Raw genomic sequence first — 16460 nt, 5'->3', positions numbered from 1 at the left:
CTTCCAGGTGAACAAAATGTTGGGGGCAAGGCTGTCAAAACGTTCTCCTCCTGACCGCCTGTGGGGCCGGACACTTGGGATCATCAAAGGTTTAGCATACCCGGCTGGACCAGATTCTTTTGATGAACTGTGAGCAATGGTTTCGGACCACTACGCCCCCGAGCTGTCCGTGAATATGCAACGGTATCGGTTTAACATGGTGGTACGCTCTGCAGGGCAATCAGTTACAGGATTTTTAACTCGCCTGCAGTGCGTGGATGAACACTGTGAGTTCAGACAGTCTCTCTCAGAGATGTGGCGGGGCCGGCTCGTGTGTGGCATCAATGACACGGCCACAGAGAGGAAACTGTTAGCGGAAGGTATGTTGGATTTCAAGCGGGCCATGGAGCCTTCCCTCTCACACGAACATGCGGAGAAGGGTGTATAGGAACTGCAAGGGGCCGTTGATTATGTTGTCCATCGTTTGGGCTGCGCTCCCTTTCAGACACCATGGGCGTCATTCTCCGACCCCCCGCCGGGTCGGAGAATGGCCGTTGGCCGCCGTGAATCCCGCCCCCGCCCCCGCCAAAGCCTCCGGTACCGGAGATTGGGCGGGGGCGGGAATTGGGCCGCGCCGGTTGGCGGGACCCCCCGCTGGATTCTCCGGCCCGGATGGGCCGAAGTCCCGCCCAGGAATTGCCTGTCCCGCCGACGTAAATCAAACCTGGTATTTACCGGTGGGACCAGGCGGCGTGGGCGGGCTCCGGGGTCCTGGGGGGGGGGGGGGCACGGGGCGATCTGACCCCGGGGGGTGCCCCCACGGTGGCCTGGCCCGCGATCGGGGCCCACCGATCCGCGGGCGGGCCTGTGCCGTGGGGGCACTCTTTCCCTTCCGCCTCCGCTACGGCCTCCACCATGGCGGAGGCGGAAGAGACTCTCCCCACTGCGCATGCACGGGAAACTGACAGCGGCCGCTGACGCTCCTGCGCATGTGCCGGGAAACTGACAGCGGCCGCTGACGCTCCCGCGCATGCGCCGCATTTCCGCGCCAGCTGGCGGGGCAACAAACGCCATTTCCGCCAGCTGGCGGGGCGGAAATCCCTCCGGTGTCGGCCTAGCCCCTCAATGTTGGGGCTAGGCCACCAAAGATGCGGAGCATTCCGCACCTTTGGGCCGGCGCGATGCCCGTCTGATTGGCGCCGTCTTTGGCGCCAGTCGGCGGACATCCCGCCGTTGGGGGAGAATTTCGCCCCATGTGCGGGATTCTCTGTTTCCCGATGCTGATTCCGTAATCAGCGATCGGGCGGAGAATCCCTGTTTACGACCGAATCAGGGGCGGTGCCTGTTTTCGGATGCTCCTCTCCCTCAAAATGGCGTCATCAGGGAGTACGTCGCACGCCATTGGGACGGCCTCAGGGTGTTACCTGAAGCCCCTCCCCCTGATGCTCCGCCCCTGATGGGCCGAGTTCCCAACGGCGCGGGACACGTGTGCTCTCAGTTTTGGTGAACCTGACGTGGCGGCTGCAGACGGTGTCCAGCCCCGCCACAGTTCGGGGACGGAGCCATGCCGCTGGTGGGGGGGGGGGGGGGGGGGGGGCTTTAGCGAGGGCTGTGGGGACTGGTGGGGGGGGTGGTCCGAGGGCGGCGAGGGGGTATCCAGGGGGGCAGTATCTGGCAGGTCGGGTCTGCGCGTGGCTGGCACCGTGTTGTACAGTGCGACCGCTGCAGGGCGCCGCCGTGCGCATGTGCGGCCACAGACCCGGCAATTCTCTGCCCCTTTATTTCATAAGGGCCGTGTGTTTTACGTGGCGCGGCGGCTAGCCCCTCACCGGTCGGAAGGGCTGGGGCCTCGCCGATTTTTTCATCATAGAACTAGACACTTCCTCCGGACATAGCCTCAAAATCGGAGAATCCTGTTCCCGTAACAGCCTCCCCGAACAGGCGCTGGAATGTGGCGACTAGGGGCTTTTCACAGTAACTTCATATGAAGCCTACTTGTGACAATAAGCGATTTTCGTTTCATTTTCACTTCATATTGGTCACGGGACAGTGTGGACCCAGCCAGAATTCCACTGACAGAACCGCCCTCGAGGCTGGTTCGTGGCAGAGTTTGGTTGTCGGGCATTGCCGCAAGCCGGTGGGATACTTCGCCCGAGGACGACGGTGAGAGCCGGCCGGCGTGCCGCCATTGTGGTCGAGGGTCTCGTGAGCGTCAGTCTCACCTGGTGTGGCGCAGGGCACGTCATCCGTGACAACCACCGAGGTCATCCTGAACCAGGGCCTTGCACGTGGGCACCCTGGAAGGCGACGACTTTTGGATGCGATTGAACTGTGTCTCAGCTCCAAGAGTGGGCTGATTGGAATTACTTTGCAGGTTAATGGACATCCAATGCCGATGGAGATGGACACTGGGGCTGCAGTCTCCATTGTAGACCTGAGCAAGTTTCGACGACTTCCTATAGGGGTCATGCCGCTGACCTTGATACGAAGGCAACGTTGACCACCTATACGGGGGAGCCTTTGAAAATTGTGGGGACCACAGTGATGCCAGTGACATAGGGACAGTAGCCTGTCCGCCTTCACTTGGTGGTAGTACATGGTCTGGGTCCCAACTTACTAGGAATAGGCTGACTGAGAGTCCTTAGATTCGGTTGGCAATAAACCTTCTGTTTGGGCTCAGGAAATCTTTACAATAAATGTCCGGAGGTATTCCAGGGGGGGGTCTGGGCAGGATAAAGGGAGCCAGAGCCCACATCTGTGTAGATCCTGCTTCTCAGCCCCGGTACCTCAGGGAGAAGCCTGTCCCCTATCCACTGCTTCCAAAAGTGGACTCCGAACTGCGAAGTCAACAAGACCTGGTTGATCGTATGATCTTCACAGTTTGCAGAATGGGTCATGCCTGTGGTGCCAGTGATGAAGTCTGATAAAACCATCCAGCTGTGTAGGGACTTTAAGGTTACAATCAACAGGACCTCAGGGCTAGACCACTTCCCGAAGCCTCGGGTCGAGGATTTATGCCCTTGGTTGGCTGCGGGCTGGATATGAGCCACGCCTACCTGCAGGTGGAGTTTGATCCAGAATCTAGGAAATTTGCCACTATTAACATGCATCAGGGATTGTCTGAATATACCCGCCTTTGGGATTTCATCGGCCCCGCAAGGCCCCGCGTGTGATGGAAAACATCTTGCTGGGCCTGCCGAAAGCGCCTGCCTATTTGGACGATGTTCTTGTTACTGGTTCCACGGAGCAGGAACACGTGATGAACCTCCAGGAGGTTCTCCGCTGTTTTGCCAATGTGGGTGGCAGACTGAAGAGCAGTGAGTGTGTTTTCCGTGCCACAGCGGTGACCTGCCTCGGTTACCGGGTGGACAGTGATGGGCTGCACCCAGTCAAGGATAAAGTTTGCACTATTAAGGGGGCTCCCACCCCACGGGACGACACTGGACACTGGTCATTTCTGGGTCTAGTTAATTGTCATGGCAAATGTATCGCCAACCTGGCCTCTCTATCGGCTCCGCTGCATCTGTTGTTGCGAAAGGACCAGGAGTGGTGCTCGGGCGCTAATGAGGACGAGGCATTCATGGCCGTGAAGAGGGGTCGAATTTCAAAGCAACTCCTGATGCACTACGAGTGACGTTTCTCCTTATAACATCGGAGCGGTGCTGGCCTAGGAGTCGGACAATGGCACGGAACGCCCTGTTGTGATTGTCTCGATGACCTGAGCACTGTTATGCACATATTGAGGAGGACGGTCTGCTTGTGACCTTCGGAATTAAGAAATTCCATCCGTAAGTATATGGATAACATTTTGTAACGGGCCACAAGCCGTTGCTCGGCCTCTTCCGGGAGGACAAGAGAAACCCGCCAATTTCTTCGGACATTGAATGCTGCAGTTTGCTGCTTACATTGCACTTTTCAACACCGCCCGGGTACCAAGATTACCCATTCAGATGCCCTCAGCCGTCTGCCTTTGCCCATGAGTGCCGCGTCCCCACTTGCTGCGGATGTGGTGACTGCGAGGCTGACTTTTATGGCCACCTTACCGGTGATGGTGGCTTGGGTGCTGCACGGGCACAGCGGGACCCGGCATTGGCGAAGATTTGCCTTAGGCTGCTCGACGGTGTTAAAAAGGAAGCCCTTGCGGTGACTCTTCAACCTTTCACTCAAGGTTCTCCAAGCAAGGGCGGCACGGCGGCGCATTGCTTAGCACTGCTGCCTCACGGCGCCGAGGTCCCAGGTTCGATCCCGGCCCCGGGGTCGCTGTCCGTGTGGAGTTTGCACATTCTCCCCATGTCTGCGTGGGTCTCACCCCCACAACACAAAAAGATGTGCAGGGTAGGTGGATTGACCACGCTAAATTGCCCCTTAATTGGAAATAAAATGAATTGGGTACTCTAAATTAAAAAAAAAATGTTCTCAAGCTTAATTTGGAGAATGGCGCGATATTGTGGGGTGCTCGAGTGGTCATGATCAGGAATCATGGACTTGCATGCTGGTCATCCGAGGACATTATAGATTAAAGTGTCGGCCCCGAGCTGCGTCTGATGGCCGGGTAGCGATGGGGACATCGAGGGAGTTGTAAGAAACTGCCCTGCATGCCGGGAATTCCAGAAACTTCCATTGGCAGCTCCTCTCCACCCTTGAGAATGGCCCGGTGACCCATGGATTCACCTCCACACGGATTTTGCGGGACCGTCCATGGGGTCCATGTTCCTAGTTATCGTGGATGCCCACGCCAAGTGGTTGGGGTGTGCAGGATGGCATCCACAACATCCAGGGCCACAATCGAGAAGCTCAGGGGATCTTTCTGCATCCATGGGATCTCAAAGGTACTGGTGATGGACAATGTCTCATCTTTCACCAGTGAGGAGTTTGCCGTGTTTATGCAGCGGAATGGCATTCGGCATATTCAGAATGCCCAATATAACCCTACCTTAAACAGGCTAGCAGGGCAGGCAGCCCAGACTTTTAACCGGGGATTGAAGAAATCGATGGGGCCTATGGACATGTGGTTGGCGGGTTTCCTATTCAATTATCGTGTGACGCCACATGTGACCACTGGGATTGCAACGGCAGAGTGCTGATGGAACATCGGCTCAGGACTCGATGGAGTCTGGCTTTTCCCAACCTCGGTGCCATAGTCGAGTGATATCAGGAGTCGCAGAAGCGCACCATGGTCTGAGGGTGTCGGACTGAGTGTTTTGCGCCAGGGACGCCATTTACGCATGGAATTTTGGCGATGGTGCATTGCGGTTTCGGGGAGAGGTACAGGACCAGACCAGCCTGGTCTCGTCTAGGGTCGAAGTCCAAAGCAAGACCCATAAAAGAAATTTGCACCATTCAAACAGGCGTGAGCCCACCTGCCGAGATGCCCCACTGGCGGTAGTACTGTTGTCGCCACAGCAGGAGCCACCCCTCGTGTTGAGGGTCCGGTGTCCGGGTTGCGACACTAGGCCCAAGGAGAGTGTTATGACTCGGTTTCCGACATGGGCGTGGAAGTGTCTGCACCGGCAGACGACAGCGTGTCCGACGCCGAGGTCCTGATGAGTCCTCTTCGGCGGTCTGCCAGAAGATGGCGTCCAGCAACTCGTTACACTCCGCCCAACCCAGAACCACGACAGGGGGATGCACAACCGCGGGTAAAGTGGAGCAGGCGGCCCCCTCCTCTGTTGGTTGATGGGAGACTCTTGGACTTTGGGGGGTGGGAAGGGATGTCATAACCCTCACGAGGACCACGGGGAAACAATCATTGATCTTCCCGTGGGAATCATGGAGTACAAGCTCCCCCGACAGGGGGTGGAGACCAACCACACAGGGCTCATTATGAGCAAGGTATAAAAACTGGCCCTGATCAAGTTCTCCCAACTAGGATTGCACTGGGAGTGAGATGCTGCATCGCACAGACTATTGTAAATATGTAAATAAATCCTTTTTCATTTACCACAGCCTTCCTCTGAGTTATTATAAATATTGAATCCAATAATCAGGTGCATAAATCAAAAAAAAAGGAGAGGGGAAGAAAGATTGCATTCAGAGAGAAAGAGAGAAAAATGACAGAAATTCACGTATTACTTAAGGTTTCATATTCGTTAAATCTCCAACAATAATTAAATTGTAAAAGATTGATAATCCAAATATGTTAAAGTTAATTTTCACAACCAGAGAAGTTGTTCAGCAGTAATTAAACCACACCGTTAACAGGTTACTTACACTGGAATGGATACTCCAACACCTTTTATCTGGTAAGTACACGTGAAGCTCAATAAGCTTTTCAAACATAGTTTATTCATGGAAAATAATATAACGGGAAGGCATGGGGAAAAATGGAAACTGGCTGAGGGTGAGAGAGTGCCGGCATTCTCTGGCAACTACCAAAGTGTCAGTGAAAGGTAAAGACAAGTTGAATTGGGCGGCACGGTAGCACAGTGGTTAACACAGTTGCTTAACAGCTACAGGGTCCCAGGTTCAATTCCCGGCTTGGGTCACTGTCTGTGCGGAGTCTGCACGTTCTCCCTGTGTCTGCGTGGGCTTCCTCCAGGTGCACCGGTTTTCTCCCACAGTCCAAAGATTTGCAGGTTAGGTGGATTGGCCATGCTAAATTGCCCTTAATGTCCAAAAAGGTTAGCTGGGGTTACTGAGTTCCGGGAATAGGGTGGAGGTGTAGGCTTAAGTTGGGTACATAAAGGACTGGTGCAGACTCGATGGGCCAAATGGTCTTCTTCTGCACTGTAAATTCTATGACAGCAGAGCAAGGGGAAAGGAACATCAAGTTCAAGAATGTACGTCGAAGGAAAAAAGATCAGGGGCGAGATTCTCCGGCCCCCCCCGCCGGGTCGGAGAATCGCCGGGGGCTGGCGTGAATCCCGCCCCCGCCGGTTGCCGAATTCTCCGGCACCGGAGATTCGGCGGGGGTGGGAATCGTGCCGCGCCGGTTGGCGGGCTCCCCCCCGCGATTCCCGCTGCTAGAATGCCTGTCCTGCCGGCGTGGATTAAACCACTTACCGTACCGGCGGGACAAGGCAGCGCGGGCGGGCTCCGGGGTCCTGGGGGGGGCACGGTGCGATCTGGCCCCGGGGGGTGCCGCCACGGTGGCCTGGCCCGCGATCGGGGCCCACCGATCCGCGGGCGGGCCTGTGCCATGGGGGCACTCTTTTCCTTCCACCTTCGCCACGGTCTCCACCATGGCGGAGGTTGAAGGGACTCCCTCCACAGCCGCCGCCCGGCAATGTCATTTCCGCGCCAGCTGGCAGGGCACTTCCTCCAGCTGGCGGGGCGGAAATCAGTCCGGCGTGGGCCTAGCCCCTCAAGGTTAGGGCTCGGCCCCCCAAGATGCGGAGGATTCCGCACCTTTGGGGCGGCGCGATGCCCGACTGATTTGTGCCATTTTTGGCGCCGGTCGGCGACATCGCACCGATACCGGAGAATTTCGCCCCAGATAATTGGAGTAATAAAATGGATGTGGATTAGTGGAAAGGTGAAGTGATTTGCAATTCAATAACAGTGGGGTAACACAAGGCCTCGGGGATGAAATTGCATCAGAGTCACAGATTTTTAATAGGGAGTCAGCCTGTACCACATGGGTAGCAATCTAGCCCAATAGTTCTCAACTGGACCAGGGAAACATTGGATATTCTCCTCTGCTACTTGCTATTCAGTGATCCTTGTGGGTGAGGGTCTGGATATTGGAGATGGCCAGGCTGAATTGTTCCACTCCCATGGGACAAATAATCTACAAACACTGACTCACTATTTACCCTCCTATGTGAACAATGGCTACTACCGTGAGCTCTCAAAGGATTAACAATGTAACTACGTCAACATATGTTATCACCTTTGGGGGAGGAAGGCTAAAGGAAGAAAATTGTGGGCGTTGGGGAGAATATTCATTATAACAAGATTGAGTTGGGGCGGAGGGAGGGGGAGTAGCTAAGGTTTAGACACTTTGTTTCTGCAATTTTGCAATTAAGGAACTTCCAAGATTTTAGATTTATTCTCAAATAACCTTGACTCAATGAAGAACATAGAATATGTGTTCCAGGTATTTCTGCAATGGGGCTTTAAAGAAATCTCGCTTAGAGGGTGACTAGGGTGCTTCATGTGGGGGCAGGGGGTGTTGGCAGGGGCACACAGATCCTTTGCAAGTCTCTTATTTCATGCTGTCTATAAGAATCCTTTGAGCAATTCATTTGGACAGTATTAAGTGTTTTCCTATTGGATATGGTCCCACAGGACTAAAGCTACCTGTGAACCTGTACACGGGTTGGCAGTCTTCATCGGAGAGGCCATAAGACACTGAAAAGGGAAAAGTAAAATCTGACTTTTGCAGTAGGGGGCACTCTTTTCAAATTAGGGTTGAGGCACATCGTTGGAACAGACCAGAGAGAGGATTGGAGTGCATTTGGCCGGGTCAACTTTACAAGGGAGTGTTTAATGCTGATATTGGGTAACAAAATTAGGATAAATGCTCTATTTTTCGTCTCAGTGAAAATAAAATCCGCCAAAAATTATTTAAGAAGGGAAGAAATTTAAAAGCCTGAAGGGTATCTTTCTTAGTGCTGGAATGGTTTACAGGAGCCCGTCTCCACAAACAGATATTTTGTTACCCTTCCTGATGTATAAGTAAAGACCAGATACAACATCATTAATCACATTGGAATATACATTTGCATATTTTGTGCGAACAATCAATTGGATAAAGCTGGGTCCTAATAATAATAATAATAATGATAATAATAATAATAATAATAATAATAATGGCTTATTGTCACAAGTAGGCTTCAATGAAGTTACTGTGAAAATCCCCTGGCAGTTCAGATTCCTTCCTATTCAAACCCATTCATAAGGCTTTTCAAAGGAGGTTCCCGTTTGGATCCTTTTTGAACATACAAAAAAAAATTCTCTGCCACTCAAGATCTTCTGGCTATTTGCGATATTACGAGAACAAATATCGGATGGGTGACCTTGTCCCAGCAACATTTCGGTGTTCTTGCATTGGGTGCTTGAGAGCTACTGTTATCAATACAGTTGTTGATTGTAGCCTTTACCTGCTCGGCTTAAAATACCGTATTATCTTAACCTCCCCATCAAATGGCACAGCCAAGATCATGATCAATATCATACATAGTGGAAATCACAGGCACAAACTTAGCTACTCAGATAGCTAACGGATGCCACCTGTCCAAAGGAGGGCATTTCAACTTGTTAAAAAGGATAATGCCAATTCAGCATTCAAAATGCAATATCTGTAAATATTTTAATGTCAACATGAATAAGATACACAATAAAGAGAATTCACGGCTATCTAATTCTTATTGAATAATTATATGACACAAAAATACAACATCTGTGCTTCAAAAGCTAATCAAGCTATATCACCAAAGCCTAAAGTTGATGCAAAATATCGCCCCTGAACTGAATCCTAGTCAACTTTGGCGATTAACTTAAAAATTGCTTAAACTTTGAGGTAATCGGAGCTTTCAACATAAAACTATAATAAGCAGTAACAATATTTAGCAAATTAATAATAAATTCAATTTTTTTAAAAAATGCCGGCAATTTGCTTACCCAGAACACTGTCAAGTACTGCTGGATTGTATCTGTTCCCTCAGGTGTTACAAACTTGTGTGTATTACCTCTCAGTATAATGTTCTCAACAGACTGGTGGTTACTGCTTAAATAGAGAAATGAGTCATCAGGTACAGTGAGAGTGTGTTGCTTATACTGTCATTTGAAAATGATTTGCTGATTTTATTTAAATGACAGTGCGTACTGGACTCCAGCATTAAAAAAAAAAACAATTTCCTGACAAGCGGGCAAAAGGGGGAAAAAAGGCATTTATATTCTTAGTGACATTCTTTGGAAACTTCATTAAAACTTTTGATAGTTGCACCTAAGAAGCATTTCAGGGAGCTCCAAACTATTTTAAGACTGTGAAGAATGTTACCTATTTTGTCTTCATTATCTATGCCAGACAATTTAACTTTCCTGCTGGTTTGTTGAAGAAAGTGGTTCAATATGCAGAAATGCTAAATGTCGCAATTCGAAACTCCTATGCAGATATGTGGATGCTATATTTTTAAGACGGATAAATGCACATTCTTCGGAATGTTACCACTGTTTATGACTAATTCATTCTCAGGATAAGTGTGTCATTGGCAAAGCCACAAATCCCTGAGTTACTCTGTGTTTAGTGATTGGCTAGGCTACCTCAGAGGGTAATTAAGTGTCAACCAAATTGTTTGCGACTGGGAGTCACATAGAGGCAAGACTGGGTATGGATTGGCAGTTTACATTCTCTGACGGGAATGAGTGGACCAGCTGGAGGTTTCTTTGAATCACTATTTGGTAGCTTTGCGGTATTCACAGAATCACATAATTTATATGGTGGAGAAGGCCGTTCAGCACATTGTGTTTCACCCCAGTTGTCCAAATGAGCTTGATGAATTTGTGCTATTCCCCTGCCTTTTCCCCGTACTCTTGCACATTGTTTCTCTTAGAATAATCCTCTAACGCCCTCTTGAATGCCTCAATTGAACTGCCTCCACCACACTTCCAGACCCGAACCACTCGCTGCGTGAAAAAGCTTTTTCTCACATCACATTCGCTTCTCTTGCAAATCACTTTAAATCCGTGTCTTCCCGTTCTTGATCCTTTTTCAAGCAGGAACAATTTATCCCTCCCCACTTTGGCCGGCGCCCTCATGATTTTGAACTCCTCTATCAAGCTCTCCAGTCTTCTCTTCCCCAAGAACAACAGTCCCAACCTCTCCAATCTATCTTCATAACTGAAATTTCACATCCCTGGAAGCATTCTTGCGAACCTCTTCTGCACTCTCTCCAATGTATTCGCATCATTCCTATAGTGTGGCCCAGAACCGTGCACAATATTCCAGCTGAGGTCTAACTAGTGTTTTACGTACATTCAGCATAATCTCCTGGTTCTTGTACTCTATGCCACTATCAATAAAGCCTGGGATATGGTATACTTTATTCACTGCTCTGTCCATCTGTCTTGCCATCTTTAATGATTTATGCACATATATACCCAGGTTCTCCATCTGTCGGCACACCGGTTAGAGTTGTACCGCTTATTTTATGTTGTCTATCCATGTTCTTCCTACCAAAATGAATCACCTCACAGTTCTTCATATGGAACTTCATCTTCCATCTATCTGCCTGTTCCATCAACTTATCTATGTCCTTTTGAAGTTTGACACTGTCTACTTCACAGTTTACAATCCTTCCAAGGTTTGCATCATCCACAAATTTTGAAATTGCCCCCTGTTCCCAAGATCTAGATCATTAATATATATCAGGAAAAGCAAGGTTCCTGGCAAACTGCACTACAAACATTCCCGCAGCCTGATAAATAACCATTAACCACTACTTTCTCATTAACCAGCTAAATCTGTTTCCACGTTTCTGTAGTCCCTTTTATTCCATGTATCGAATGCCTTTCATTCCCAATCCATGTACACCACACCAACCCTCATCAAAATTGCGTGCAGCAGGTTAGGTAAACATGATTTTCCTTCAAGAAATCCATGCTGGCTCTTCCTAATCATTTTTTCAAGTGACTCTTTATTCTATCCCAAAGTATTGTTTCTAGAAGCTTTCCCACCCAGTTACATTGGCTGGCCTGATCCTTATAACCCTTTTTGAACACATCGTCACACACACACATGCTATTTATTGGTGGACAGCTTCCTCGGCGAATTATCCGCTTGTTGACCAAACAAGTCCTGGCAGGGGATTTGAACCCAGAGCTTCGTAGCCTAGCGGTAGGGACACAGCCACAATGCTACAAGACTGCCCTAATTGCATGGTGACCAATCCTGATACCAGCTTTCCTTAAAAACTGAATTCAAAATCAGACTACCTGGGTGGAATTATTTGTCCAGTTCTAGAATTCCTAATCCAGTAACCTATCAACTTGGCGACCAAATCTGGAATATGGTTATGTAATCTATAACATTATGCTATGTAAAAGATAATCTTTATTGTACACAATATAACAAGAGGCTCCTATCATTTAGTGCCTATGAAAAGCATTAGTAAAATTCATACTTTATTCCAATCCCAACGACGATGCCAACTCTTTCTGCTCCAGTGTGTTGTACGCTGGGATGTGATGAATTGGGCAGTTCAAGTCCATCAAGTGGCAACTTCCTTCTCTTCACTTTGCCTTCAGATAGGAGGTGGACAAATTGCACTTTTGCACTTTCCCGTGTTTGCACGGGGATGAGGAGAAGCCACGATGTGGATCACCTGAATGTCTGCTGGTCTAGGGAAGAACCAAAATAATCCCACAGTGGAGCTCCAATGCCACGTTCACAGTGCAGGAGGCCACCAGTGTATCAATTAGAACCGTATTTAATCTGCCTTTTCTCATGGCACGCATCATAAAAATTCTGCAGTGGTTGGATGAAATCTGAACTTTGAACAAAATATAAGAAAAAAAACTCCTATCTCATATCCCCTTCAGCAATCAGGTATTGTGCATTAGATGCTATCAGCCACCTAACTTTGGCTTGTTGAATTTGATTGGCTTCAAATGAATGCATATACAAAACAAAGTATATTATGAACGGATGAATGCATCGTTGAATTTGGTAGAGGGTGGAGAATTGTGAAGTTGTTGGATTGCTATTCATCGCCAACCAGCTCCCTAATGTCCTAAAGTCAAAGAAATATGTCCTTTCTGGCCTGGTCTATATGTGCCCCACACCAATATGGTTGACCCATAATTGCCCTGTGAAATAGCCCAGCAAGAGACGCAACTGTATGAAATCGCTATAAACGAAAGAGCCGAGGAAACCCATCACCAAATCCTTCAGGGCAAACAGAAATGGGCAATGAACTCACATCCCGAGAATGAATTGACAAAAACACACAAACAATTCCAGATGCAGCTTGACAGTCTGGGAATCTTGCTTATTGCAAGGTCATCGTGAAAGTTATAGACGCAATTACAATCTTTTGATGGTCCGGTGATCGATACTAATTACTTCTATCAACTTGCTGGACTTTGCTTTTCCCAGCAGTTGTCAAACAATCCACCAAGACAAGGATCAGAAAGCTCCCTTTGAAATGGCATCAGTGCAGTATACAAACCTTCCCTTTCTGTTGTCGAGGCGGCTGACTCTCAGACAGCCACACGGGTACCCATTGAGGGAAAAACAACACAAGACTAGACTAGTCAAAAATTGATTTTAAATATGGAGATTCAATGTATCCCGAACTCTGTCTTGAATGTCTATAAGCCAATGGTTAGAAAACGCATGGGTGAACACATAGGAATGTTTCCTCTACCCCACAGAACTCTTAAGGAATCTATATATGATGACACATGCAATAGGGGTGAGGGTGGAGCTGTCAGACATTTTTCCTCTTCATCAGGATTTTATCACATCACCTTGCTTTTTAGTTTTCTGATCGTGCCGGACAAGACTGAGCGACTGATTGTGCAAAGAATCACTGCACACTACGCTTGCCATTTTACTATGTGTCTTGCTCAGTCAAACAACACCAGAAGTAAAAGAATGGGTGGCTGGTAATGCCTTAAACGTGACAACTGGTCAATGAGGGGTTATGAGATCTGAATCTTTTGTAAACTTTGTTCAAAGTTTGAACTTCAACCAACCACAACGGTATTGTTTGATGGACAATATTACTTTACAAACATGGCAAGGCGAGTGTGAATTTAAAAAGGTAAATTACACACTGCCCTGGTAATGAGGGAAGTGGAAAGTATTACACACTGCCCTGGTAATGAGGGAAGTGGAAAGTATTGGCGCTGTCATTGAGGGAGGCTGGTGCATTCTCAAATAAACTGGTGGATTTCCACTTCTCTTTCACTGGGGGGGGGGGGATCTGTATGAGGATATTCATTGTAGAAATGGTCAAAGTTAAAATACAGGTCCGAGAAATTCTTGTTTCCAAAGTGTGACAATTTTCCAATCTGGCTGCCTTCCAGCAGAGCATCACCTCCGACTGCAGGAAATCAGGATTGATGTGAAGCCTGAAACCTCATTGCCCCATTCTCTGTTCAGTGCACCTGTCAAGCTCTATGCTCGATTCGTGGGCTTGCTGACCTTGACAAGGTTCAAAGAGGAGCCCTTTGATTTTCTTAAACTCCTGCACTACAGTTGCACAATGTGTCCATTTCAAATGGGTTTGAAAAGTCAACTAGGTTCTCGCCTGCTTGGAACTAATTCCTTGCAGCTAACACTGTTCATTTGCTCTTTGCTGTTACTCAGCTGCAAACTATGGGTTTCACTTTCAATTCTCTGCATGTGCTGAATAAAGACAAGATGGAAAAGAAGACTGACCAAAGGGTTGGATTGGCGGTGTCTAGCTGCCATTTTGCCAAGAAACCTTTTTTGCAACCATGAGGCATATTGGAGGAAGGTCTTCACCCCAGGGACATTCCGCAAAGCACCTGAGCGGCCCATTTCAGCGTAACGAAAAAGGGACTGCAAATTGGATCCGATTGGATCAGTAACTGGCTATCACATAGAAGACAGAGGGTGGTGGTAGATGGTAAATTTTCATTCTGGAGCCCAGTCACCAGCGGTGTACCACAGGGATCAGTGCTGGGTCCTCTGCTATTTGTGATTTTTATCAATGACTTGGATGATGGAGTTGAAGGGTGGGTTAGTAAATTTGCCGATGACACCAAGATTGGTGGAGTAGTGGATGAGGTGGAGGGCTGTTGTAGGCTGCAAAGAGACATTGATAGGATGCAGAGCTGGGCAGAAAAGTGGCAGATGGAGTTTAACCCTGATTAGTGTGTGGTGATTCGTTTTGGTAGGACAAACTTGAATGCGGATTACAGGGTTAACGGCAGGGTTCTGAAGAATGTGGAGGAGCAGAGAGATCTCAGAGTTCATGTCCATAGATCTCTGAAAGTTGCCACCCAAGTGGATAGAGCCGTGAAGAAAGCCTATAGTGTGTTAGCATTTATTAACAGGGGGATTGAGTTTAAGAGCCTTGAGGTTAAGCTGCAATAGCAGTGTAATTCATTTCTTTCATTTTCATTTCATTCAACTATACAAGACCTTGGTTAGACCACATTAGGAGTATTGTGCAGTTCTGGTCACCTCATTATGGGAAGGATGTGGAAGCATTGGAAAGGGTGCAAAGGAGATTTACCAGGATGCTGCCTGGATTGGAGGGTTGGTCTTATGAGGAAAGGTTGAGGGAGCTGGGGGCTTTTCTCTTTGGAGCGGAGGAGGATGAGAGATGACTTAATTGAGGTGTATAAGATGATGAGAGGGATAGATAGAGTGGACGTTCAGCGACTTTTTCCTCAGGTGGATGTAGCTGTTACAAGGGGGCATAACTATAAGGTTCATGGTGGAAGATATAGGAGGGATGTCAGAGGTAGGTTCTTTACTCAGAGTGGTTGGGGTGTGGAATGGACTCCCAGCCATGGTAGTGGAGTCGGACACTTTAGGAACTTTCAAGCGGTTATTGGATAGGCATATGGAGTGCACGAGAATGATTGGGAGTAGGTTGATTTGACCTTAGTTTCAGACTAGTTCGGCACAACATCGTGGGCCGAAGGGCCTGTACTGTGCTGTACAGTTCTATGTTCTTTGTTCTATGTTCAAATAATTTCAACACAATTGTCCTCTTACGTCCTCAATCAACATCAATGGTCTTTGCCTTGCTCAGCTGTTCTCTTCTAAACTTTCAATAACTCAAATATTGTCCAATTAATTTATTGATCTACTTGTGTCATTTTCCAGTCATGTCGGTGTGTTTGCTCACAGTGTTTTATTTAATACTGACACACTGCATTGCAACTTTCAGTTCCTAACCTCTCACTTCTCCAAGGTGATTTCCCATTAGAAGAAGCTAATGTGCTAAGTGGCTGATGACTCCAGCCACAGTCAGTTTGGATTGACGTACCCCCATACCTACTTGCACTGGTTTGTAAGAAGGCCCCCTGTATTGTTTCATTTATATCTTCCTCTGTTGCGTAGGTTCACCATAGACACATCTAATGTCCTATTTCCAGCTTTGACAAAGAGTCGCCCAGACTCGAAACGTTAGCTCCCTTCTCTCTCCATAGGGGCAGACAGACCTGCTGAGATTGTCCAGTATTTTCTGTCTATTGTCAAGACGGTAGGAGAGCTAAAGTGGGCTAGAACTGATGTTCCTTCTCCACCACCTCACCTGATTTTGGACACGTCTTTGGCACAGCCACCTCGGATCGATAGCACAGTGGTTAGTGCTGTTGCTTCACAGCACTAGGGTCCCAGGTTCGATTCCCGGCTTGGGTCACTGTCTGTGCGGAGTCTGCACGTTCTCCCTGTGTCTGTGTGGGTTTCCTCCGGGTGCTCCAGTTTCCTGCCACAAGTCCAGAAAGACGTGCTGTTAGGTGAATTGGACATTCTGAATTCTCCCTCCGTGTACCCGGAATGTGGCGACTCGGGGCCTTTCACAGTAACTTCATTGCAGTGTTAATGTAAGCCT

The 16460-nt window shown here is 48.5% G+C and overlaps 1 protein-coding gene across 2 annotated transcripts in view; it reads right to left on the bottom strand.

The window, feature by feature from the left end:
• LOC140393702 (solute carrier family 26 member 9-like) overlaps positions 1-12227 on the bottom strand; it is a 129668-nt gene extending 117441 nt beyond the window's left edge. The window contains exons 1-2 of one of the 2 annotated variants that reach the window (XM_072479998.1): positions 12045-12227; positions 9544-9649 (exon numbers count right to left, since the gene is read on the bottom strand). The gene's annotated coding sequence lies outside the window, so the exon portion shown is untranslated. The remainder of the gene's footprint in view (positions 1-9543; positions 9650-12044) is intronic. The other variant, XM_072479999.1, reaches the window with a different exon arrangement.
• Positions 12228-16460: the final 4233 nt, after the last annotated feature.

This window comes from Scyliorhinus torazame, chromosome 17 (assembly GCF_047496885.1).
Source record: "Scyliorhinus torazame isolate Kashiwa2021f chromosome 17, sScyTor2.1, whole genome shotgun sequence".
NCBI classification, from domain to species: domain Eukaryota; kingdom Metazoa; phylum Chordata; class Chondrichthyes; order Carcharhiniformes; family Scyliorhinidae; genus Scyliorhinus; species Scyliorhinus torazame.
This window is presented reverse-complemented; position numbering and strand designations above follow the sequence as displayed.